At 43.2% G+C, this 24,948-nt stretch overlaps 1 pseudogene across 1 annotated transcript; it reads right to left on the bottom strand.

The window, feature by feature from the left end:
- Nucleotides 1–8,919: 8,919 nt before the first annotated feature.
- LOC104669230 lies at nucleotides 8,920–24,497 on the bottom strand (annotated as a pseudogene). Its single transcript, XR_004056067.1, has 9 exons — nucleotides 24,154–24,497; nucleotides 23,145–23,720; nucleotides 22,845–22,985; nucleotides 22,571–22,656; nucleotides 17,263–17,359; nucleotides 12,890–13,009; nucleotides 11,029–11,298; nucleotides 10,363–10,920; nucleotides 8,920–9,736 (listed from the first exon to the last, which is right to left on the bottom strand). The product of XR_004056067.1 is annotated as a sodium-dependent phosphate transporter 1-like (transcript).
- Nucleotides 24,498–24,948: the final 451 nt, after the last annotated feature.

The raw sequence follows: 24,948 nt of genomic DNA, 5'->3' as shown, positions 1-24,948 counted from the left end.
CTTAATGAAGCACTTTGGTTGTCCGTTTGTGAAGGGGGTATGCTGTGCTGGGAGAAATCCCACACATCTGGGCTGTCTGGATTCCTCAGAGCGAGTAGGGGGAAAGAATAAGTCTTCTGGTTTGTGGAGACAACAGCCACCTGGGTCCTGGATCCTGTGACCCCCAGCTGGATGAGACACCCCAATGGGTCACCAGACTCTTATAGAGGAGCATTTCTACTGGCATCAAGTGGGTGCCCCTCAAGGACAGAGATCACAGAGGAAGGAGTGGAATCCCATCTTTGCTGTTCTCCAGCCATCTCTGGTGACATCTCCAGGTGTGGGAAGGACCCAGATAAATAGGGCCTAAAGTGAATCCCCAGAAAACCGCAGCAGCCCTACAGAAGAGGTAACTGACTGTTGAAAGGAAAACAGAAAGCAACAACATCATCAACCAAAAAGCCCCCACAAAATCCTCATCTAAAGGTCAGCAGCCTCAAAGATTAAAATGAGACAAACTCAAGAAGATGAGAAAGGAAAGAAAAACCCCTCAAAACTCAAAAGGCCAGAGTAGCTCACTTACTCCAAATGATCACAACACCTCTACAGTAAGGGCACAGTGCTGGGTGGAGGCTGAGATGGATGAATTGACAGAAGCAGGCTTCAGAAGGTGGGTAATAGCAAACTTCACTGAGCTAAAGGAGCATGTTCTAAACCCAACACATTGGAAAGAATCCAGAGCTTAGAGATTGGTTCTCTAAAATAAGACAGACAAAAATAAAAAAGAAAAAAGGGAAGGAACAAAACCTCCAATAAGTATGGCATTATATATAGAGGCCAATTCTACAAATCACTGGCATCCCTGGAAGGGGGGTGGAAAAATCAATGCATTGGGTTAGAACATGCTCCTTTAGCTCTGTGAAGTTTGTTATTATCCACCTTCCGAACACTACTTCTGTCAGCAAAGGAGCTAAGAATCATGACAAAAGGTTACAGAAGATGCTAACTAGAATAACCAGTTTATAGAGGAACATAAATGACCTGAATCAGCTGTAAAGCACATGAGGAGAACTTTGTGACACAAACACAAGTATCAACAGCTGAGTCGCTCAAGCAGAAGAAAGGATATCAGAGCTTGAAGACTATCTTGCCAAAATAAGGCAGACAGACAAGATTAGAGAAAAAAGAATGAAAAGGAATGAACAAAACCTCAAAGAACTGTGGTACTATGTAAAAGACCAAACCTGTGACTGAGTGGACTACCTGAAAGAGACAAGGAGAATGGAGCCAATTTGGGAAAACACACTTCAAGATATCATCCAGGAGAACTTCCCCAACCTAGCAAGACAGGCCAACATTCAAATTCAGGAAATCCAGAGAACTCCAGTAAGATACTCCACAAGACGATCAACCCTCAAGACACATAGTCATCAGATTCTCCAAGATCAAAATGAAGGAAAAAATGTTAAAGGCAGCCAGAGACAAAGGGCAGGTCACCTACAAAGGGAAGCCCATCAGACTAACAGTGGGCCTCTCAGCAGAAACCCTACAAGCCAGAAGAGAGTTGAGTCCAATAGCCAACATTCTTAGAGAAAAGAATTTCTAACCTGGAATTTCATATCTGGCCAAACTAACCTTCGTACGTAAAGGAAAAATCCTTTCCAGACAAGCAAATGCTGAGGGAATTTATCACCACCAGGCCTGCCTTGCAAGACCTCCTGAAGGAAGCACTAAAGATGGAAAGGAAAAACTGGTACCAGCCACTGCAAAAATGTACTGAAGTACAAAGGCCAATGACACTATGAAGAAACTGCATCAACTAGTGAGCAAAATAGCCAGCTAGCATCATGGTGACAGGATCAAATTCAAACATAACAATATTAACCTTAAGTGTCGATGGGCTAAATGCCCAAAAGACACAGACCAGCAAATAGGATACGAAGAGTCAAGACTCAGGTGTGCTGTATTCAAGGTTCCTATCTCATGTGCAAAGACACATGTAGGTTCAAAGGGATGGAGGAAAATGTACCAAGCAAATGGAAAGCAGAAAAAAGCAGTGGTTGCAGTCCTAGTTTCTGACAAAACAGACTTTGAATCAACAAAGATAAAAAAAAGACGAAGAAGAGCATCACATAATGGTAAAGGAATCAACAAGAAGAGCTAAATCCTAACTATCCTAACTATCCTAACTATCCTAAATATGTATGCACCTGGTACAGTAGAACCCAGATTCATAAAACAAGTTCTTAGAGACCTACAAAGAGACTCAGGCTCCCACACAACAGTAGCAGGAGACATTAACACCCCATTGTCAGTATTGGATCATCTAGACAGAAAATTAACAAGAAAGGACTTGAACACAGCTCTGGATCAAGTGAATCTCATAGATATCTACAGAATTCTCCACCACAAAACAGCAGACTATATATTATTCTCAGTGGCATATGACATTGACTCTAAAATTGATCACAAAATTGGAATTAAAACACTCCTCAGCAATTGCCAAAGAACTGAAATCACGACAGTCTCTCAGATCACAGTGCAATCAAATTAGAACAAAGATTAAGAAACTCAAAACCACACAACTACATGGAAATTGAACAACTTGCTCCTGAGTGACTTCTGGGTAAATAATGAAATTAAGGCAGAAATCAAGTTCTTTGAAAGCAATGAGAACAAAGAGACAATGTACCAGAATCTCTGGGAGGCAACTAAAGCAGTGTTAAGAGGCAAATTTATAGCACTAAATGCCCTCATCATAAAGCTGGAAATATCTCAAATCGACACCCTAACATCATAACTAAAAGAACTAGAAAAGCAAGAGCAAACAAATCCAAAATCTAGCAGAAGAGAAAATAGATGATTAAAATCAGAGTGGAACTGAAGGAGATAGAGGCATGAAAAATCTTTCAAAAAAAAAAAAAAAAAAAAAAAAGAAAAATAAATAAAGAAAGAAAGAAAAGAAAGAAAGTTCAAATAGGAGGAGAGAAAATCAAATTGTCTTTGTTTGCAGGTAATGTGATTCTATATCTAGAAAACAACATCATCGCAGCCCAAAAACTCCTTAAGCTGATAAGCAAGTTCAGCAAAGCCTGAGGATACAAAATCAATGTGCAAAAATCACAAGCATTCTTACACAACAGCAATAGACTATATTCTTCAATTCCTATACACCAACAATACAGACAAGAGAGCCAAATCATGAATGAACACCCTTTCACAATTGTTACAAAGAGAGTAAAATACCTAGGAATACTGCTAACAAGGGGTGCGAAGGATCTCTTCAAGGGGAACTACAAGCCACTGCTCAAAGATATAAGAGAGGACACAAAGAAATGGAAAAACATTCCATGCTCATGGGTAGGAAGAATCAATCTCTTGAAAATAGTCTTACTGCCCAAAGTAATTTACAGATTCAATGCTATTCACATCAAACTACCACTGACATTCTTCACAGAATAAAAAAAAAAACAAAGAACTACGTTGTTTCATATGCAACCAAAAAGACTGAATAGTCAAGACAATCCTAAGCAAAAAGAACAAAGCTGGAGGCATCATGCTGTATGACTTAAAACTATACTACAAGGCCACACTAACCAAAGTAGCATGGTACTGATACCAAAACAGACACATAGACCAATGAAACAGAATAGAGATCTCAGAAAAAAAAGACCACACATCTACAACCATCTGATCGTCGACAAACCTGACAAAAACAAGCAATCGGGGAAGGATTACCTATGTATTTATTTTGAGACAAAGTCTCACTCTGTCACCAGGCTGGAGTGCAGTCGCATGATCTCAGCACACTGCAACCTCTGCCCCCTGGATTCAAGCGATTCTTCTGCCTCAGACTCTCAAAGTGCTGAGATTACAGACGTGAGCCACCGCACTTGGCCAGGATTCCCTATTTAAATGGTTCTGGGAAAACTGACTAGTCATATGCAGAAAACTGAAACTGGACCTCATCCTTACACCTTATGCAAAAATTAAGATGGATTAAAAACTTAAATGTAAAACCCCAAAGCATAAAAAAAAAAACCTAGAAGAAAATCTAGGAAGTTCCATTCAGGACATAGGCATGGGCAAAGATTTTATGATGAAATCATCAAGAGCAATTGCAACAAGAACAAAAATTGACAAATGGGATCTAATTAAACTTAAGCACTTCTGCCCAGAGAAAGAAACTATCATCAGAGTGAACAAGCAGCCTACAGAATGGGAGAATATTTTTGCAATCTATCAATTTGACAAAGGTCTAATATCCAGAATCCACAAGGAACTTAAACAAATTTACAAGAAAAGAGCAAACAACCCCATCAAAACATGGGCAAAGGACACGAACAGACATTCTGAAAAGACATTTATATGTCCAACAAACATATGAAAAAAAAGCTCAACCTCAGTAGTGTTTATTAGAGAAACGCAAATCAAAACCACAATGTGATAGCATCTCACGCCTGTCAGAATGGCAATTATTAAAAAGTCAAGAAACAACAGACGCTAGAGAGGCTGTAGAGAAACAGGAACACTTTTATGCTGTTGGTGGGAATGTAAACTAGTTCAACCGTTGTAGAAGACAATGTGGCAATTCCTGAAGGATCTAGAAGCAGAAATAACGTTTGGCCCAGCAATCCCACTACTAGGTTTATATCCAAAGGAATAGAAATTGTTCTGTTTTAAAGATACATGCACACTTATGTTTATTGCAGCACTAGTCACAACAGCAAAGACCCAAACTTCCATCAACGATAGACTGGATAAAGAAAATATGATACCTATACACCATGGAATACTATGCAGCCATAAAAAGGAATGAGATCACCATGGATGAAGCTGGAAGCCATAATCTTCAACAAATTAACACAGCAACAGAAAACCAAACACCACATGTTCTCATAAGTGGAAACCGAACAATGAGAACACATGGACACAGGGAGTGGAAGAATACACACCAGAGCCTGTTGGGAAGGTGGGGGAGAGGAGAGCATTAAGATAAATAGCTAATGCATTTGGTGCTTAATACCTAGGTAATAGATTGATAGGTGCAGCAAACCACCATGGCACATGTTTAACTATGTAACAAACCTGCACATCCTGTACATGTATCCCAGAACTTAAAATAGAAAAGACAAAGAAGGATATTACATAATGGCGAAGGCTTCAATTCGACAAGAAGACCTAACTCTCCTAAATATATATTCATCCAACACAGGAGCACCCAGATTCCTAAATAAAGTTCTTAGAGACCTACAAAGTATGTTTCACAATAATAGTGGGAGACTTCCACACTCCAATGACAGTATTAGACATATCATTGAGGCAAAAAATTAACAAAGATATTGAGGACCTGAACTCATCATTGGATCACATGGATCTGATAGGCCTTTACAGAAATCTCCACTCAAAAACAACAGAATATGCATTTCTCTCATCATCATATGCCACATACTGTAAAATCAACCACATAATTGGACATAAAGCAATCCTCAGCAAATGCAAAACAACTGAAATCATATCAAACACACACTCAGATCACAGTGCAATAAAAATAGAAGTCAAGACTAATAAAATTGCTGAAAATCATGCAATTACATGGAAATCAAACAACATACTCCTGAATGACTTTTTAGTAAATATTGAAATTAAAGCAGAAATCAAGAAGTTCTTTGAAAATAATGAGAACAAAGTTACATACTAGAGGCTCTGGACAAAGCTAAGGCAATGTTAGGAGGGGAATTTACAGCACTAAATCCCATATCAAAAAGTTAGGAAGAACTCAAATTAATAACCTAACATCACAACTCTAAAAGAGTTAGAGAAGCAAGACAAAACCCCAAAGCTAGAGGAAGAAAAGAAATAATCAAAAATCCGAGCTGAACTGAAGGAAACAGAGACATGAATAAAAGAAAAATATTCAAAAGATCTACGAATTCAGGGTAAGTTTCTTGAAAATATTAATAAGAAAGTCTGATGATTCAAATAAACACAATTAGAAATGACAAAGGGAATGTTACCACTGACCCCATGGAAATAGAAACTACCATCAGAAACGACTGCAAACACTTCTATGCATACGAACTAGAAATTCCTGGACAAATACACCCTCCCACAACTCAGCCAGGAAGAAATTGATTTGCTGAACAGACCAATAGAAAGCTCCGAAATTGAATCAGTAATAAATAACCTACCAACCAAAAAAGCCCAAGACATGATGGATTCCCAGCCATATTCTATGAGAAGTACAAAGAAGAGCTGGTGCCATTTTTACAGGAACTATTTGAAAATACTGAGGAGGAGGAACTCCTCCCCAGCTCATTCTGTGAGGCCAACATCATCTTGATACCAAAATCTGGCAGAGATACACACACACAAAAAGACTTCAGGACAATACCCTTGATGAACATCAATGCAAAAATCCTCAACAAAATACTGGCAAACCAAATCCGGCAGCACATCAAAAAGTTAATCCATCATGATCAAGTATGCTTCATCCCCAGAATGCCAGGTTGCCTCAACATACACAAATCAATTAATCTGATTTATCACATAAACAAAACTAAAGATAAAAACCACTTGATGATCTCAATATATGCAGAAAATGCTTTCTTTTTTTAAATTATACTTTAAGTTCTAGGGTACATATGCACAACATGCAGGTTTGTTACATATGTATACATGTGCCATGTTGGTGTGCTGCACCCATTAACTCGTCATTTACATTAGGCATATCTCCTAATGCTATCCCTCCCCACTACCCCCTCCCCATAAAAGGCCCCAGTGTGTGATGTTCCCCTTCCTGTGTCCAAGTGATCTCATTGTTCAATTCCCATCAATGAGTGCAAACATGCAGTGTTTGCTTTTCTGTTCTTGTGATAGTTTGCTGAGAATGATGGTTTCCAGCTGCATCCATGTATCTACAAAGGACACGAATTCATCCTTTTATATGGCTGCATAGTATTCCATGGTGTATATGTGCCACATTTTCTTAATCCAGTCTATCACTGATGGACATTTGGGTTGATTCCAAGTCTTTGCTATTGTGAATAGTGCCGCAATAAACATACGTGTGCATGTGTCCTTATAGCAGCAGGATTTATAATCCTTTGGGTATATACCCAGTAATGGGATGGCTGGATCAAATGGTATTTCTAACTGTAGATCCTTGAGGAATCACCACACTGTTTTCCACAATGGTTGAACTAATTTACAGTCCCACCAACAGTGTAAAAGTGTTCCTGTTTCTCCACATCCTCTCCAGCACCTATTGTTTCCTGACTTTTTAATGATTTCCATTCTAACTGGTGTGAGATGGTATCTCATTGTGGTTTTGATTTGCATTTCTCTAATGGTGAGTGATGATGAGTATTTTTTCATGTGTCTGTTGGCTATATGAATGTCTTATTTTGAGAAATGTCTGTTCATATCCTTTGCCCACTTTTTGATGAGGTTGTTTGCTTTTTTCTTGTAAATTTGTTTGAGTTCTTTGTAGGTTCTGGATATCAACCCTTTGTCAGATGCGTAGATTGCAAAAATTTTCTCCCATTCTGTAGGTTGCCTGTTCACTCTGATGGTAGTTTCTTTTGCTGTGCAGAAGCTCTTTAGTTTAATTAGATCCCATTTGTCAATTTTGGCTTTTGTTGCCATTGCTTTTGGTGTTTTAGACATAAAGTCCTTGCCCATGCCTATGTCCTGAATGGTATTACCTAGGTTTTCTTCTAGGGATTTTACAGTTTTAGGTCTAACATTTAAGTCTCTAATCCGTCTTGAATTAATTTTCATATAAGGAGTAAGGAAAGGATCCAGGTTCAGCTTCTACTTATGGCTAACCAATTTTCCCAGCACCATTTATTAAATAGGGAATCATTTCCCCATTTCTTGTTTTTGTCAGGTTTGTCAAAGATCAGATGGCTGTAGATGTGTGGTATTATTTCTGAGGGCTCTGTTCTGTCCCATTGGTCTATATCTGTTTTGGTACCAGGACCATGCTGTTTTGGTTACTGTAGCCTTGTAGTATAGTTTGAAGTCAGGTAGTGTGATGCCTCCAGCTTTGTTCTTTTGGCTTAGGATTGTCATGGCAATGCGGGCTCTTTTTTGGTTCCATATGAACTTTAAAGCAGTTTTTTCCAATTCTGTGAAGAAAGTCATTGGTAGCTTATTGGGGATGGCATTGAATCTATAAATTACCTTGGGCAGTATGGCCATTTTCATGATATTGATTCTTCTTATCCATGAGCATGGTATGTTCTTCCATTTCTTTTTATCCTCTTTTATTTCACTGAGCAGTGGTTTATACTTCTCCTTGAAGAGGTCCTTTATATCCCTTGTAAGTTGGATTTCTAGGTATTTTATTCTCTTTGAAACAATTGTGAATGGAATTTCATTCATGATTTGGCTCTCTGTCTGTTACTGGTGTATAAGAATGCTTGTGATTTTTGTACATTGATTTTGTATCCTGAGACTTTGCTGAAGTTGCTCATCAGCTTAAGGAAGTTTTGAGCTGAGACAATGGGGTTTTCTAAATATACAGTCATGTCACCTGCAAACAGGGACAATTTGAATTCTTCTTTTCCTAACTGAATACCTTTATTTCTTTCTCTTGCCTGATTGCCGGGGCAGGGCAGCGGCTGGGCGGCCGGGATCGCGGGGGCGTGGGGGCAGGGCGGGGCGGCAGCCGGGAGTCCCGCATCGCAGGGGCCTGGGTCCCCCAGGCCCGGAAGGTCGGAGGCCGCCAGCCACCGTGGGGGGGAGGCGGCTGGGCGGCCCGGATCGCGAGGGGCCTGGGTCCTCCAGGCCCGGGCGGTCGGGTCCCCCAGCCGCTGTGGGGGCGGGGGGCGGGGGGGGGGGGGGGGGGCGGCGGCGGCTGTCCGCCCAGAGCGCGGGGGCTGGGTCCCCCAGGCCCCGGTGGTCGGGGTCCGCCAGCCTCCGTGGGGCGGGGCGGGGCGGTGGCTGGTTGGCCCGGATCGCGGGGGCCTGGGTCCCCCAAGTCCCGGCGATCCGGGCCGCCATCAGCCATGGGGGCGGGGCAGGGCGGCGGCTGGGGGCCCCGGATCAAGGGGACCTGGGTTCCCAGTCCCCAGCTGTCGGGTTCCGCCAGCCGCCGTGGGGTCGGGGCGGAGCGGCGGCTGGGGTACCAGGATCGCGCGGGCCGTGGGGGCGGGTCGGGGCAGCGGCTGGGCGGTCCGGATCGCGGGATCCTGGGTCCCCCAGGTCCCGGCGGTCCGGGGCCACCAGGCGCCTTGGGGGCGGGGCGGCGGCTGGGCGGACGGGATGGGGGGGCCTGGGTCACCCAGTCCCCGGCGGTCCAGGGCCGCCAGCCTCCGTGGGGGCGCGGCAGGGCGGCGACGGTGGGCCCAGGATCGCGTGAGCCTGGGTCCCCCAGGCCCTGGCGGTCGGGGTCCGCCAGCTGCCGTGGGTGCAGGGCGGGGCGGCGGCTGTGGGCCCCGGATCGCGGGGGCCTGGGTCCCCCAGTCGGTTACATTCAACAAGAGATTTGTGTTAGCACTCGACAGTATTGTATCTCTGAAAAAAATGAGTACTGACATTTGTAGAACCTGCTCCACCTACTTACCTAGAGGGTGTGATCGGTGTCAGATCCTTCCCCATGGTCTGGATAACTCTTCTTCCCCAAACCCACAGACCAATACAGATACCAACACCACCATAGAGTAAAAGCCATATTGGTGTTGCCACTTTTGAAGAAACATCTCCTGTGTCATAAACCAAATATAAAGCAACCAGAGGCCCAATGGCATTGCTGGAAGAAACAAAGAGGACAGAAGTGACTTTTCAGGCAGAACTAGATCTTGGCAAGACCCAATCTGCTGAATGACCTACCAGGTTGTCTAAAGTACAGCTTTCAAGCTCATCTGGCAAAAGAGCCTTTCTTTCTAAGGAAATAAATGGAACCCCAACATATACAACAGAAATATGAACACAGCTCTGATGGAGGGAATGCCACACAAATGGTGGCCTCTTTCCTCCTATAGGCAGCTTAAAGCAACTCTCGGGTTCCAATAAACAGTTTACAAACCAAACTACAAAATCATTCTATATGAAAAACTTAAGTTTTCCATCTTACATCTTATCTTACATTCCACAATTCATTATCAAAGAACTGAATCTCATCCTGATAGACAAAAGCCTTCCCTGTGAAGAATATCTGTTTATATTTATCAACTACAAAAATAAACATTGTTTGTAATTCCTCCAAAGAATAAAACTGTACTGTCTCATTATGTCAAGAACTGCTATTACCTCATCCTATTTGGATTATTTGGGGTCCCATAAATGCTAGGAGTACCACTACCACAAGCACAGGCTATGACAAGGACAAACAGTTTAAAAATAGGGTTAGCAACACTAAGATCAATGTCAACTGACCTTACGTCATTGCCACCATGGGCGAATGACCCAAAGCAGGCTGTAAGGATCTGCAGGAACTGGAAGAGGAGAGAGACTTCAGGCTTATCCTGGTCATTCCACTCTTCCAGAGAGCCATGACTTCCTTTTCTGTCACCTAGACCCATCTCTGCCTTGACACTCATGTCTGTCTCAGATGCCGAGTGAAGGTCAGACACAGCATTGCAGTAACTAGTGTAAACTGTCCATTCAGATTCGCTTCCTGGAGTCTCCATTAGGCCACGTCAGCTTCTCTTTCTTCGCCCTTCTGTTCACCTTCTTTGGCACGGAATGAATCCAGAGGCATGCCACATATTGCCATGGTATAGGAAGTATAGCTATTATTGCGCCTTAAGGGTTTGTCACCAGATTCTCCCATGCAATCTCCCCCCTTGGCCAGATGTAATTTATGGAGCAACTCTTTGTACAAGCCAGAATCCTTATGCACGGTGTGATACTGGTAGTGGCCACTGGAGTTTATTTGGTTGCTGACAGCTTGACTGAACTGGACAAGGTTCCCATTAGGCAACTGCACTGCACCTAGTCAAGACCACCAAGGTGACATTTAATACAAAAAGCATCAAATCCAAAACAATAAGCCTCCTCACCACCGCAGGTAACAAAGTGAAACCAGGAATTCCAACTCACCTTTCACGGTGCTATCTATGCTGGTTTCCTCTTTCAAGTCCACGCTGGGAAGCCTCTCTCGCTCTGGAGCTTCCTCCAAATCTCCAAGTTTGAATGAGACTGTTCTCTCCTCCACCACAGCCTGGAGGGGCAGAGTGGCAGGCCCTATCTCAGAAACAGGATTCCTGTTCCCAATATCACTGACAGACAACTTTGTTTCTTCATGGTCTTCTTTCAAGCTATTCTTTTTTTCCATTAAGGGGCTTTCAGAAGGACTACACTTTATTTCTCCTAGGGAAAAAAAAAGGGTTTTTTTGGTTTGGTTGTCACTATACTTTTTCCTCCACCCCCAAAAAACTCATCTCAAAACAAGAATGTATGTGAACTTCAGTTAACATTCAGGACCATTTTTCCTGCCCGCTTCATCATTTGCCAGCAACTCTCACTTGGGAACAACCAGCAATGCAGAACACCCTATGTCAGGGGTCCCAAAGTTTTTCTGTAAATATTTTAGGTTTTATGGGCTTCTGTAGCACATTCTTGTTTTGTTTTTATTTTTACAACCCTCTACAGATATAAGAACCCTTCTTAGCTCCCTGCTGACTCATTCTGTAGTGGAAAGTAGCTCAACCATGGGGCTGATAATCTGAAACTAAAAATCTTGAACTGTATCGAATTCTGTTCTTTTGAAAAGAGGATTCTCTCAAATTTCAGTCCAACAATTCAAGCAAAGTGGCACAGCTCAATGCAGGGAACTAAAGATGACAACTTTAATTTCCATCTCTATAAAACAAAAAGATGTGCATCAAGGCTCTAAATCCCACAGGCAGACCAGAGTATCTTCTGCCTCTCTCTCATGCCAGTGCTCAGTATATTGACCTATCTATTCAGGCACCTCGAACTACAGACTTTCTGACATAAAGCAAGACTTATCTCATCTCCTCCCAGAGAGGGAAAATGAGGTCAGAGAGTCCTGAAAGCCTGGTTTCCACCGTGCACTCGGCACAGCCAGACTAGCACAGAACCTCTCAGAGGCCCCTCGGTTCAGCTGCGGTGACGCAGCATTCTTCCTAATGCCACTGCAGTCTGTGCATCCCTCACCTTCGAAAGGATAAACTTCACATTGCTAACCCAGCCTTCACACAGATGAAAAGGGCAGAAGGATAAACCTGAAATTGCTAACCCAGCCTTCACATAGATGAAAAGGGCAGAAAATGACTCTTTAAAGGGGGGGAAAAAAAAAGCCTGATACTAACCAAAATTTACTCAGTATTACAGGAGTGTGTTGTAATGGCCTAAATGATTCCTTCACATGACACCTGAAAATGTTTACTTCTAGAATCTGTGCTACAATTCTAGCAGACACGCAATGTGTTTGTATATGTATTTGTATTGTATACTGCAATACAATGTCTACATGTATTCTAGCCCATATACAACATGTACACACTAGACTTAGCTTTGCTTGTCTGAATCTGAAGTTATACACAGAAGTAGTTGGGGTATTTACCTCTATGAAAATATCTTGTATCTACCCCTTATTTTTCATTAAGGTATCCTTGTACTTCTCAGTGAATGTAGGCTATGATTTCTCAATTTATCTATCATGTCACTAGCAACTGATCAACGAACATTAAAAAAAAAAAAATTCAATGCCCAGATTGTCTCTACAGCATAGACTGAATACTCTCTATCACTAGGTCTTAGGTCATGTAGGTCCATTTAAGAACACAGTTTGGACAACAAACCCATATCCTCAAATTTCTCTTTAAAATCTCTTATTTTGCCAATCTCTCCTGATAGATTTTTACAGGTGGCCAAATAAAAAAGAAATAAATACAACATTATTAGATAAACGTTTCTAGTATAAGTTATTACTTACATTCAATTTTTCTCTTCATCCTGGGACATACAAAGAACCAGACGATAAGGGCACAGAAAACTGCACATCCCACCGAGATGAGGATGGTACCCCACAGAGGAAGTTTGTCAAAGCCCAGCACTAGGAGATAAAATGGTGCATCTTGAAAACCCCAGGGCAACAGCCCCCTGCAATACTGTGTAAACCCTCCTCTGGGGACTGAGGCGTTCCCCATGCCAGCCCATCACCCTTGACAACTGCTGCCAGATTTAAGTGCACAGGATTACTGTGCTAGTGCCTATACAAATTTGGGAGAAAAACTCAATGGTCATCTAAAAATCCACACCAGCCTGGCCCACTTGAACACCTGTGGGACTCAAGTGTCCTATGCTTCTCAACATAGAGCCTTTTTCCTTTCTTCACCTTGGAAGATAACAAGGATTACTATATGCTAAGGACCTATGACTAGCTATGAAAAAGAAAGTGTCCCACTCCCTAGCTCATGATCATAACTGCCACATATTCCATTACCACCTACAAACAATGTTAAAACAATGTCTCAGTAGTCACATTTGTCATGCTGACAGAATTCTGTAAAAAAGTGATGATATTCATTGTACTGGCCTTTAGTAAAATGCTTTAATGAGATTATCTCCTTGAAAGCAATATCAAAGATACAGAAAACAAGGATATTATCTATCAAAAATTAATAATTTAAGGAATAGTTTAAAAGTTTTGTCTTTCGGCCAGGCAAGGTGGCTCATGCCTGTAATTCCAGCACTTTGGGAGGCCAGGCAGGCAGATCACTTGAGGTCAGGCGTTCAAGACCAGCCTGGCCAACATGTCAAAACCCCGTCTCTACTGAATATACAGAAAAAAATTAGCCGGGCACGGTGGTGGGCACCTGTAATCCCAGCTATTGGGGAGGCTGAGGTGAATCACTTGACCCTGGGGGCACAGGACGGAGGCTGCAGTGGGCTGAGATTGCGCCACTGCACCCCAGCCTGGGTGACAAAGCGAGACTTTGTCTCAAAAAAAAAAAAAAAAAAAAAAAAAAAAAAAAAAGTTTTGTCTTTCACACACACACAAAATTTAGTGGTAATTTCACTAACAAGTCTTTTCTTAAAAAAAGACTTGCCTAGCAACACTGGTCACATGGTTTAAGGATGAGTAATATTAGTCATTATCTGATTGTCATATGCATGCCAGTATGCTCTTAACCATTAGCCTGTACTACAGACAGAAGTAAAGCACTGGCCAGGCACAGTGTCTCACACCTGTAATCCCAGCACTTTGGGAAGCTGAGACAGGCAGAGCACCTGAGGTCAGGAGTTCAAGACCAGCCTGGTGAAACCCCGTCTCTACTGAAAACACAAAAATTAGCCAGATGTGGTGGTGGGCACCTGTAATCCCAGTTACTCGGGAGGCTGAGGCAGGAGAATCACTTGAACTCGGGAGGTGGAAGTTGCAGTGAGCCAAGATCGCACCACTGCACTCCATCCAGCCTGGGTGACAAGAGTGAAACTCCATTACAAAAACAAAAAAGAAGTAAAGCACTATATAATCCTATTTAAGTCTAACAGATGTTATAATGATCTCTGGCTACTCAGGAGACTGAAGTGGGAGAACCCCCTAAGCCCAGGAATACAAGGCCAGCCTGGGCAACACAGCAAGACCCCATCCCTGAAAAAAAAAAGGGTAAATACAAATATAAAAGATATTATAATGATCTGTAGTTGATATCTAGAAATAGCTTAGTTACTTCTGCTTGTTTTGCTTTATTTTGCTTGCTATGTATGAAATCACAGATGTTCCTCAACTTACAATGAGGTTATGTACCTATAAATCCATCAAAAAGTCAAACAACTGAAGACTGAACCATGAAGTCAGTGACTGTACTTATAAACTGGAAATTCTATTAAACCCCAAAATGATTAATCTTTAAAAATAGATACAAGGCCAGACGCGGCAGTTCACACCTGTAATCCCAGCACTTTGGGAGGCTGAGGTGGGTGGATCACCTGAGGTCAAGAGTTCGAGACCAGCCTGGCCAACATGGTGAAACCACGTCTCTACTAAAAATACAAAAATTAGCTGGGGTGTGGTGATGCACATGTGTAATCCCAGCTACTCTACTCAGGAGGCTGAAGCAAGAGAACTGCTCGAACCCGGGAGGTGGAGGTTGTAGCGAGTCAAGATCGCACCAATGCACTCCAGCCTGGGTGACAGGGCAAGACACCGTCTCAAAAAATAAATAAATAAATAAATCAGAAACAAATTGAGGTCCCTTCAAAATTGTAATTCTTTTTTTTTTTTTTTTTTGAGACAGCGTCTCACTGTTGCCCAGGTTGGAGTGCAGTGACACAATCTTGGCTCACTGCAACCTCCACCTCCCAGGTTCAAGTGCTTCTCATGCCTCAGCCTTCCAAGTAGCTGGGATTACAGGCACCTGCAACCACACCAGGTTAGTTTTTGCAGTTTTTAGTAAAGACAAGGTTTCACCATCCTGGCCAGGCTGGTCTTGAACTCCTGACCTCATGATCCACCCACCTCGGCCTCCCCAAGTGCTGGGATTACAAGCATGAGCCATGGCACCTGGCACCAAACTACAACTCTATGGTGACTATATATCTTTTAATTTCTGCTTTCAATTTTGATCATGTGGTCACACAAACTAAAATATACATGAAAGTATTGTCTATCACAAGTTGGTCTACATTCCAAGTCAAAAGGGGAAGAGACTGGTTTTTCTCATAAATGATCCATAAAGGACAGAACAAAAATACCTAAGTTTCTGTTTCCAAATGATTCTAATTTCACTCAACTCTGAGCTTTGCTTCTACCACGTAAACAATGAGTGCTAAGAGCCTCAATAGGAGACTTTTTAGCTTATCACAAATAACTCATTTTACAATGGAAATCTGGCATACAAGCTTCTCTTCACCTGCACATAAGAGTTCAGTATATCCTAAGAACAATATTTTCTTAAACTTGTCTGTTTTGTTCCTGATCATTCCAAAAATAAAAGCAAGATTAAAAATACTTAGCTCCATCTAACAAAATGCACATATAATCCCTGAATCTAAAATAAGATACAAAATTAAAGTATTGGCCGGGTGTGGTGATCATGCCTGTAATCCCAGCACTTTGGGAGGCTGAGGCAGGTGGATCACCTGAGGTCAGGAGTTAGAGATCAGCTTGCCCAACATGGAGAAACCTCATCTCTACTAAAAATACAAAATTAGCTGGGCGTGGTGGCGCATGCCTATAATCCCAGCTACTTGGGGAGACTGAGGCAGAAGAATTGCTTGAACCCGGGAGCTGGAGGTTGTGGTGAGCCAAGATCATGCCATTGCACTCCAGCCTGGGCAACAAGAGCAAAACTGTCTCAAAAAAATAAATAAAAAATGAAAATATTTAGCTAACGCTATTTTGGGTCAGCAACTTACCACTTCAGTGCAGTTTAAGCAAGTAACAACCCATTAGTCAAAACTGAAATCATTTCAGTGGGCCACAACAAATGTTAAAAAAAAAAAAAAAAGAGAGAATTTGAAAATATGGGTGCATAGCAGAGTAAGCATAAGTGGCTTCACGACACTATTTCAGTTATCTTTTTCTCTGCATACATACACGTTTGTCCTCTATTTCATCCAGTGGGTCACAGTATAAAGAATAAAAAGCACTGCCTATGTAGTCACAGACCATCAGGTTAAATGAGCCAAGATACCAACACTGTACTGTCTTACCAGTTATAAGTTACCCATCTTTTGTTGTTGCTAAACTTGTAGCACCATAATTTAATCCATGCCTTGCCTTAGTCCCAAACATGAAAGTCATCAACATTTCAACCTTTATATTCTCACAAATTATTTTTCCTCTTAGCTGCATGAATTCTTCTTCCAAGTGCACTTAGAGCAGGTGGTAAACATCCCAACTCTTCTCATTCAAGCAGATTCATGGAAGTTTAGTACTTAGAAACAATCGTATCTCCATTTGGGAGAGAAAAATGAGAATATCCAGCAAACCAGTCCTAAACGACTGATTACTGAAGATCAGATATAACTAATGACTTCAGTAGTTGAGGTCAGTATTAATTCCAGCATTTTTAGCATAGACAGGAGAAAGGGAAGGAGATGATCATATTATCAGTAGATCCTGTGAAGACTAAAGAGGAAAGGTCTGTAGTGATTTAGAATCTGAGCAGGTGTCTTTGGTTGAAAAACTATCTAGGTTAACTCAGCGTACACTAGCCTGCAGCCTTCTGAAATGGGCGCAGGCCAGCCACCTTCTAGGAGATTTCAGCCCTGTAAAGCAAAAAGGGGTAAATTGGGCATTTAATGCAAGTTTTGTAAACAACTTTAAATTCACATTTAAATATTTTGATAGGTACTTACATGGTGCTCCAGTATACATGATGGAAAAGAGGTTTATTCCAACTGTGCAGGCATAGAAAACTGGCAAAGCTCGCAAACCATTAGGAACTGGATCTGCCTGTAAAACATCATTAAGATCAGTATCTTAAAAGGTATAAAGGTTAACCCATTTTCACAGAATCTTTTACCAGGGTAGGTTTGGGAATTATAGTGCCAATAACTGTTCCTCCGGAGCAGTTTCAAAGGACAACTGGGTTTTACCTGCATTTGCGCCTGGAATTCTTCCTACAAAGGCTAATTCCAACTTCTACCTGGTTTTTTTTTTTTTTTTTTTTTCTATTTTTAATAACAAGGCTAACTGTACCAGTGACTGATAACATCCTGAATAAAGACTGCAATACCCACATTCTAAGGTACCTAAAAGCCCTAATGTAAACTTGAGCACACACCTGAGGATAGGCTATACTCTACGTCTGTAAGAGATGTCAAGAAACAGACTATGTTAGGATTTTGCTTACCTGACTTCATACCTTCAAAGACTAAAAATTCAACATGCAGACTACACCTACGGCAACCATCTTATCTAAACATCTGACAAAGATGCCATAATTGATGCTTCACCAAAGTTCAATGATAATAACTGATAGCACACAAGGTCATCCACTCACTCAACAGACTGTGTGCCAAGCACTATTCTGGGCACTGAAATATAGGAGGGAGTAAGACCAAGTTCCTGTTCTAATAGAACTGACACTCACCTGATTATTATTATTCACACTCACCTATATTATTCACTTCTAGTATGGAATAATATAAAATAGTGACAAATGCTGTGAAGAAAAATAAAGAAGGGTAAGAGGAGAGTGATGGCAGGGGCACCATTCGGGTGGGGAAGAGTCAAGGAATGAGCATAAATGTAGTAAGCTAGCAAGTTGTGTACATTAACTAGGGGTACAGAAGGGGCAAACCACCTGATTATTTGGGTGCTGAATGTTCCAGACAGAGGTATCAGCAAGTGCAAAGGCCCTGAGGCAAAAATTTGAAATGTTTAAGGAACAGTAAGGCCAGTGACTAAAAATAAGAACTCTACCATACCTAGTATGTATTAATTCTATAGAACACCGAAGTCAAACACCAAAAGAATGGGAGGAGGCTGCGCGTGGTGGCTCACATCTGTAATCCCAGCACTTTGGGAGGCCAAGGCGGGAGAATCATGAGGTCAGGAAATTGAGACCATCCTAGGTAATACAGTGAAACCCTTGTCTCTACTAAAAATACAAAAAATTAGCCGGACATGGTGGCAAGCATCTGTAGTCCCAGCTATTCAGGAGGCTGAGGCAGGAGGATCACTTGAACCTGGGAGGCAGAGGTTGCAGTGAGCGGAGATTGGACCACCTCACTCCAGCCTGGGCAACAGAGCAAGATTCCCTCTCAGGAAAAAAAAAAAAAAAAATTGGGAGCAAAGATCTGAATAAATACATGGGAAGGCTAAAAACTTTATAAAGACCTTAACCTAAAAGGCTTAATGCTATCTTGATCACAATTCCAATGGAAAATCTTGGGCAGCAAAAACAAAGAGTAAAACCCTATAGCTTCTACCAATAATCAATACACTGGAAAGTTAGTAGCTTAAGACCAATGAAACAAGGGAAAGCGCAGACCCAAGTGTAAAGTAAAGGTACCATTTCAAATTAGCAGAGATGGGCGCTCACTGAAAACCACTCTAAAATTTAACTCTTGTCTACAGTTTAATAGAGAATGTTAACAGATAGTAAAACAGTCAAAACAAAAACAATAGCCTACAGAAATCAAGAACTGTTAAGCATCCTGTTAAGCATCCTTAAATAACTAACTCAACAGTGGTCAAACTCTGAGGGCAGTCAACAAAATTAGGAAACTAAGGTGTGTATTTTTATTCTAAAGACTAGTCTTAAGAAAATGCAGGTCAGGTGTGGTGGTGGCTCACGTCTTGTCTGTAATCCCAGCACTTTGGGAGGATGAGACAGGGGGATGGCTTGAGCCCAGAAGTTCAAGACCAACTTGAGCAACAGAGCAAGACCCCACCTCTATAAAATATGAAAAGTTAACCAGATGTGGTGGCACACACCCATAGTCCCAGCTACTCTGGAGGCTGAGGCAGAAGGATTGCTTGAGCCTGGGAGGTCAAGGCTGCAGTGAGCTACAATTAAGTCACCGTACTCCAGCCTGGGTGACAAGACTTCGCTTCTTTTTTTTTGCTTCCTTTTTTTTTTTGGAGACGGAGTCTCGCCAGGATGGTCTTGATCTCCTGACCTCGTGATCCACCCGTCTCGGCCTCCCAAAGTGCTGGGATTACAGGCTTGAGCCACCGTACCCGGCCAAGACTTTGCTTCTTAAAAAAAAAAAAAGGGCCAGGTGTGGTGGCTCAAGCCTGTAATCCTAGCACTTTGGGAGGCCAAGGCGGACAGAGCACATGAGGTCAGGAGTTCGAGACCAGCTTGACCAACGTGGTGAAACCCTGTCTCTACTAAAAATACAAAAATACTAGTTGGGTGTGGTGGCGCACACATGAAATCCCGGCTACTCAGGAGGCTGAGGCAGGAGAATTGCTTGAGCCCAGGAGGCGGAGGTTGCAGTGAGCCCAGATCGTGCCACTGCATTCCAGCCTGGGCGACGGAGTGAGACTCTTGTCTCAAAAAAAAAAAAAAAAAGCCTCCAAAAAACCCAACCCAAGACTCCCACCCCCCAAAATTAAAACCCTTTAGAGTTTTAAAGACATTATGTGGGGACTTCTCAATAGATTTTGAAAGATATTTTGTAATATGGTTATCTATAAATCAAATTGTAATTGACTAGTCAGAAGTAGCAGCCTGTGTATTTATTATCCTGTATTATAGCCCAATTAAGTATTCCCCGAGGTAAACAAGTCTGAGGTACTCTCTATGCAAAGTTGTTGGGGATGGGGTAGGGTATGAATTACACTACTATACCAATCGTTTATTATGAAATACGGGTTCATGGTTTAAAAAAATAACAAAAGTTCCGGAGAAAGTTTCGGTGAGTCTAGGAAGAAGGTAAAACAAGGAAGGTCTCTCTCATCATTGTACAGATCCACCTAACACACAAGTAAAACTTCACCTAGAAATAATGTGAATGCCTCCTCATCTAGTCATGTGGGATGGGAAAGGTCTTCACAAAACCCCCCATCTTCACCAGAATAGTTCACTTTTATGTATTGGATATTCTGGTTTTGTCTAAAGAAAAGGGAAGATATCCTAGATATATTTTCTAACAAATAAGAATGCCAAAAGCCCTGTTTCTGTTTTCTTTGACTAGAATTTAAAAATACTCAACAGGAGCACTGAAGAATATTCCTTCTGTGCAATGCCAGTCCGAAACAGAACTAACTCACCTCCATTCTGTCTGTTCCCACCAGATTCCCAACACACTTGGAACAAACATTCAGAGAATAGAAAATGTTTAAAAGCAATTTTTTGAAATTAAAAAAAAAAAGTCATTTTTATTTTAATTTTCAAGATAGACATTTAAGAGTTGGAATATATCTTAAAAGTCAAATATTCAGATTTTAGCAGTTAGGATACCCAAAGCTTACCAGTCTAAGGATATTTTCTTGAAATTTAACTCCTAAAAGGAAGCAGAAATATTCATACTCATCTGAAAAACTCCTGTGACTGAGGGATTGGCCTGCAAGAGTGTGTGTGTGTGTGTGTGTGTGTGTGTGTGTGTGTGTGCACAGAGTGGGGGGACACCCTCAAAGTCAATACTGTTTTAAACACTATGCCAATCATTCGTCATCATTTGATCATGCCCATTCCCATACCCATATAAGACATATACAAATAAGAAATCAGTTACTACATCTAACTTCAGCTCTCACTAACACCGCAGGGGTATGCATTCCTCAAATGAGAGGTTCTGGGCACCTGAGAATCCTTCTTTGCACCTCAGAGCACCACCATTCCCCCTCCGGGGAATAAGTGTTTTGTGGAGGCGAAACACACAAACCCTCTCCAAAAACAAAATGATCTACTACTCAGTAATCAACACAGGGCCAGCATAAACCTTTACCAAGCAGGAATTCACAACAGGAGATCCTACTAATGCTTCTGACTCTGTTAAGTAGCAAGATATAGGGTTCTAATAAAAACACTAAAAAAAAAAGATCTGGTCCATCACTACTGGTGAGCCTCTAATTTAAGCATCCTAGTATCATACACTACAGTTGTAGGGAGGGGGAAGGTAGATGCTTGTCGTACCTATCTGCTGAATAAAACAGTACCAAACTTCAGAGTTCATAAGTATCAATGAACTGTTTACTCTCAAATTATACCAAGCTAAAGATATTTCAAGTTTTCAAAGTGTTAAACTCCTATATTCTGCCAGATTCCAGCTATGGAAAAGTGATCCGTGAATCACTTTACTAGTCATAGAATTTCTACAGAGAAGAGACAAATCTTTCCCTAGAGAAGCTTAGAACTAGACCAGACAAGTGGGTCTGAACACATTTTTACCCGCTGGGATTTATGCTATCTCACTCAGATTTCTACAGTTTAGGAACATTTCTAAGAACTTACAATGGATTGTTAAGAGTCATTCACCTTAGAAAAAGGACAACTTTGTGTCCTGAGAAAAATGCATTTATTCTCACTGTAACTCAGTCCTATGCCAACATAATCCCCTGTCAACATTTATTCTGGAGCCAGCATGACTTCTTGATAAAAGAAATGCTATTGGGTCACTTAAAAGGGATTTTCAAATGGACAGGAAATTAAATGGTTGCCTGAATCTTTTTTATTTTTTAGCCAAAAACTACTTTTAACTGGTTCTTTTCACCTATTCTGAGAAATTGGAGTCAAGTCACTATGGGAGGCAGAGTCCTCATCTAGAAGCTTATAAACTGGTTATGATAATCAGCACTGCAGAGACCCATTTAACTGGCAGCTTACTAAAAAGGCCACAGGGAACACTGTCTTGAACTCCAAGCTTACGCATTACATTAGCCTGAATATAATGGTGGTTTAAACAAATAATCTGTATACAGCTACACAAAGCCACCCAAAATAAATTTCCATACTTTTTTGCTCCCAGCTTCTCCTATTTCTTGGCACATCATAGTATTCAATTCTTCCTTCCTGACTGCCCTCTTGAGTATTAAAAACTTGCTTTCAGAGAACTCCACAACATACAAGACACGCACAGAACAAATAACTTTTTTTAACTTTCCAAGGCCGCATATCTATACACCAATCACATCTGCAAAAATACCACTGGGTTTGAAATCGACTGGGTGTGCTCCATGAAAGGTCTTCATACAGGGGAGAAAGGTTACCTTATGGAGGATGAATGCACGAACTAGGAAGAATAAAATTCCAGACATAATTCCAGAAAGTAGCGGGGACACGAACCAAGACATCACTGGAATAGAACACATTAAGAAAAAATATCAAATAATGAAAATCAGAAACCAGAAACCACTTTAAATGTTTAAGAGTTCAAAATTCTTTGGTCTGTCCCTCCACGTTAGAACACATACTCCCATATCTAATGCCATGGTAACAAACGACAAACACGAAAATGAAGAAGCCATTTGGAATTAAACATACCAATTTTTATCAGTTCAGACCACTTGACACCCTCCTGCCCCTTTGCCAAGAGGGAGAAACCAATGGTTGCACCAACAATACAATGAGTTCCAGAAATGGGGAGCTTCAAAAACGAAGCAACGAGTTGCCACACAGCAGAACCTGAAACAGTCAAGTTTTATTAAGTAAATGGCAGAATTCCATTATGTAAGTGGCGCATTCAGAAAGGTTAATCTAAAAGGTTAAGCACAAAAATGGAACCACCCATGATACAAATCTGCTCACCCACCACGAAGAGGACAAAACATAAAAAGAACTTACCAAACATAGCACTGACTGAGCCGGCCATCAGCAGCCCTTGGGTCGAGTTGTACATCTCCACGTCAATCAGGCCCTTCCGGATGGTTTCGCTCACTTTGGCCCCCATTAAGACAGAGCCCACTGTTTCAAAGATGCTAGCTAGGATGCAGGCTTGCTTCAGGGTCACTACACCTGAGCCCACAGCTGTACCAAAAGAATTTGCTACATCATTGGCTCCCACGGAGAATGCCAAGACAAATGCAATAACGAAGCCCAGGGTGAGCATCCATAGGTGGTCCACCAAAGGACCAGAAGCGGCGGTAGCAGCTGTAGTATGGGTAATCAGCGTTGCCATTCTCTAGAGTAGTGGTTGTTTAGTAAGAGAACTACTGAGCGGCTTTCAGGATGTGTAAACAGAATATGAGGTATCAAAATTGCTATAATAAATAATGTAAACTATGGCACAGAAACCGAGCTGGGGAGTTACTGCTATACGCTGCGTATGGGCATCTGTTGTCTGGGGTTTCTTTGGCTCAGGAGGACTAAAAGCACGGAGCAGAATTCCATGGCGGAGAAGAGAAAGGACGCAAGTTCATCCTGCGGAGGAGGGGGGAAATAACAATAGCTGCGTGTCCCTGGGGGGCCAGTGGGGCACCCCGCTCTGCCCACGCGCCCGGGACCCCGCAGTGGCCCCTGTGGGCTACTCCAGACGCCCATCCCCAGCAGCACGGGCGAGACGCCCGGGCACGTGGCTCCGGGTCCTCGGCGGCCCGCGCGCGCCCAGCCCAGCCCCTGCGCTGCCAGCCCGCGCGCGCCCTCCGCGCGAAAACCGGAAAAGGGCCGTTCCCGCGCACGCCGCCCAGGGACCGCCAAAAAGGCCCGCGGGCGGGCGGACTGGTGGAGTGGAGGCGGCCAGCGGCAACGAGAGAAGCCAGTCGCGCCGCCCACGCCGGCTGCCTCCAGCCCCACGGCGTCCGCGCCCGGCCCCCGGTAGAAGAAAGGGCCATTACGAGGCGGCGCCACTACTCACCAGGGAAAAGGGAGGGCGGAGCGGGAGACGAGGAGATCGAGGCAACGGCGGGAGCCACGGGTCGCGCCTGCGGTCGGCGAGCACACGGCCCGGGTTGGCGGCACCGGGGACAGCTCCGCGGGACTCACGACTTACCCAGGAAGCAGCCACGGGGGGGGGGGGGCCTCAGCAGCCGAGAAAAAGAAGCACGCAGCGAACGCCGGCAGCCATCACTCTAGCGGGGCACGCCGCCGGCCCCTACTTATAGCCCGCGCCGCGACCCACGTGACCCGCCGCGCCTCGCGCCGGCCCCGGAGCCCCGCCCCCGGCATGACGCAGCCCTCCTCGGCCCGGCGTGCCCAGCCGGGTGAGCCTGACGGTGGCGCTCATTGGCCCGGCCTGCGCCGGCGGCCACGCCCCCAGCAGGGAGCTGGTCCACGTGGAGCGGGACAGCCCCCTCCCTGCGGCCTTGCCCTGGAGTCTCCGCAAGCGTCTGGCCCCGCCGGCTAATTACCGCCAGAGACCGAGGGGGACCTCGCCGTCACCCTGGAGGCGTCATGCGGGGTTACAGAGGCTGCGACCAAAGACATTCCTAGCTCCTCTCTCGGGGCTCTGGAAACCCGTCCGCGCCTCCAGCCGCACTTTCAGCACACGCATGACCTGCCGCGCCAGGTGGCCACACCCGTCCCGTCTGCCGGGTGACGCTGCGGGAGATCTTGCGCCCTGGGGCTCCGGATCCAGTTCTGGCACGTTGTTGCACCTGTGACTTGTCCTTGGCCTGGCACTGTCCCTCGCCTGGGGGAAGGGGGGATGCTC

This window comes from Rhinopithecus roxellana, unplaced genomic scaffold (assembly GCF_007565055.1).
Source record: "Rhinopithecus roxellana isolate Shanxi Qingling unplaced genomic scaffold, ASM756505v1 contig4846, whole genome shotgun sequence".
Taxonomy (NCBI): Eukaryota; Metazoa; Chordata; class Mammalia; order Primates; family Cercopithecidae; genus Rhinopithecus; species Rhinopithecus roxellana.
The sequence above is the reverse complement of the archived record's forward strand: the minus strand, read 5'-3'. Positions and strand labels throughout refer to the sequence as shown.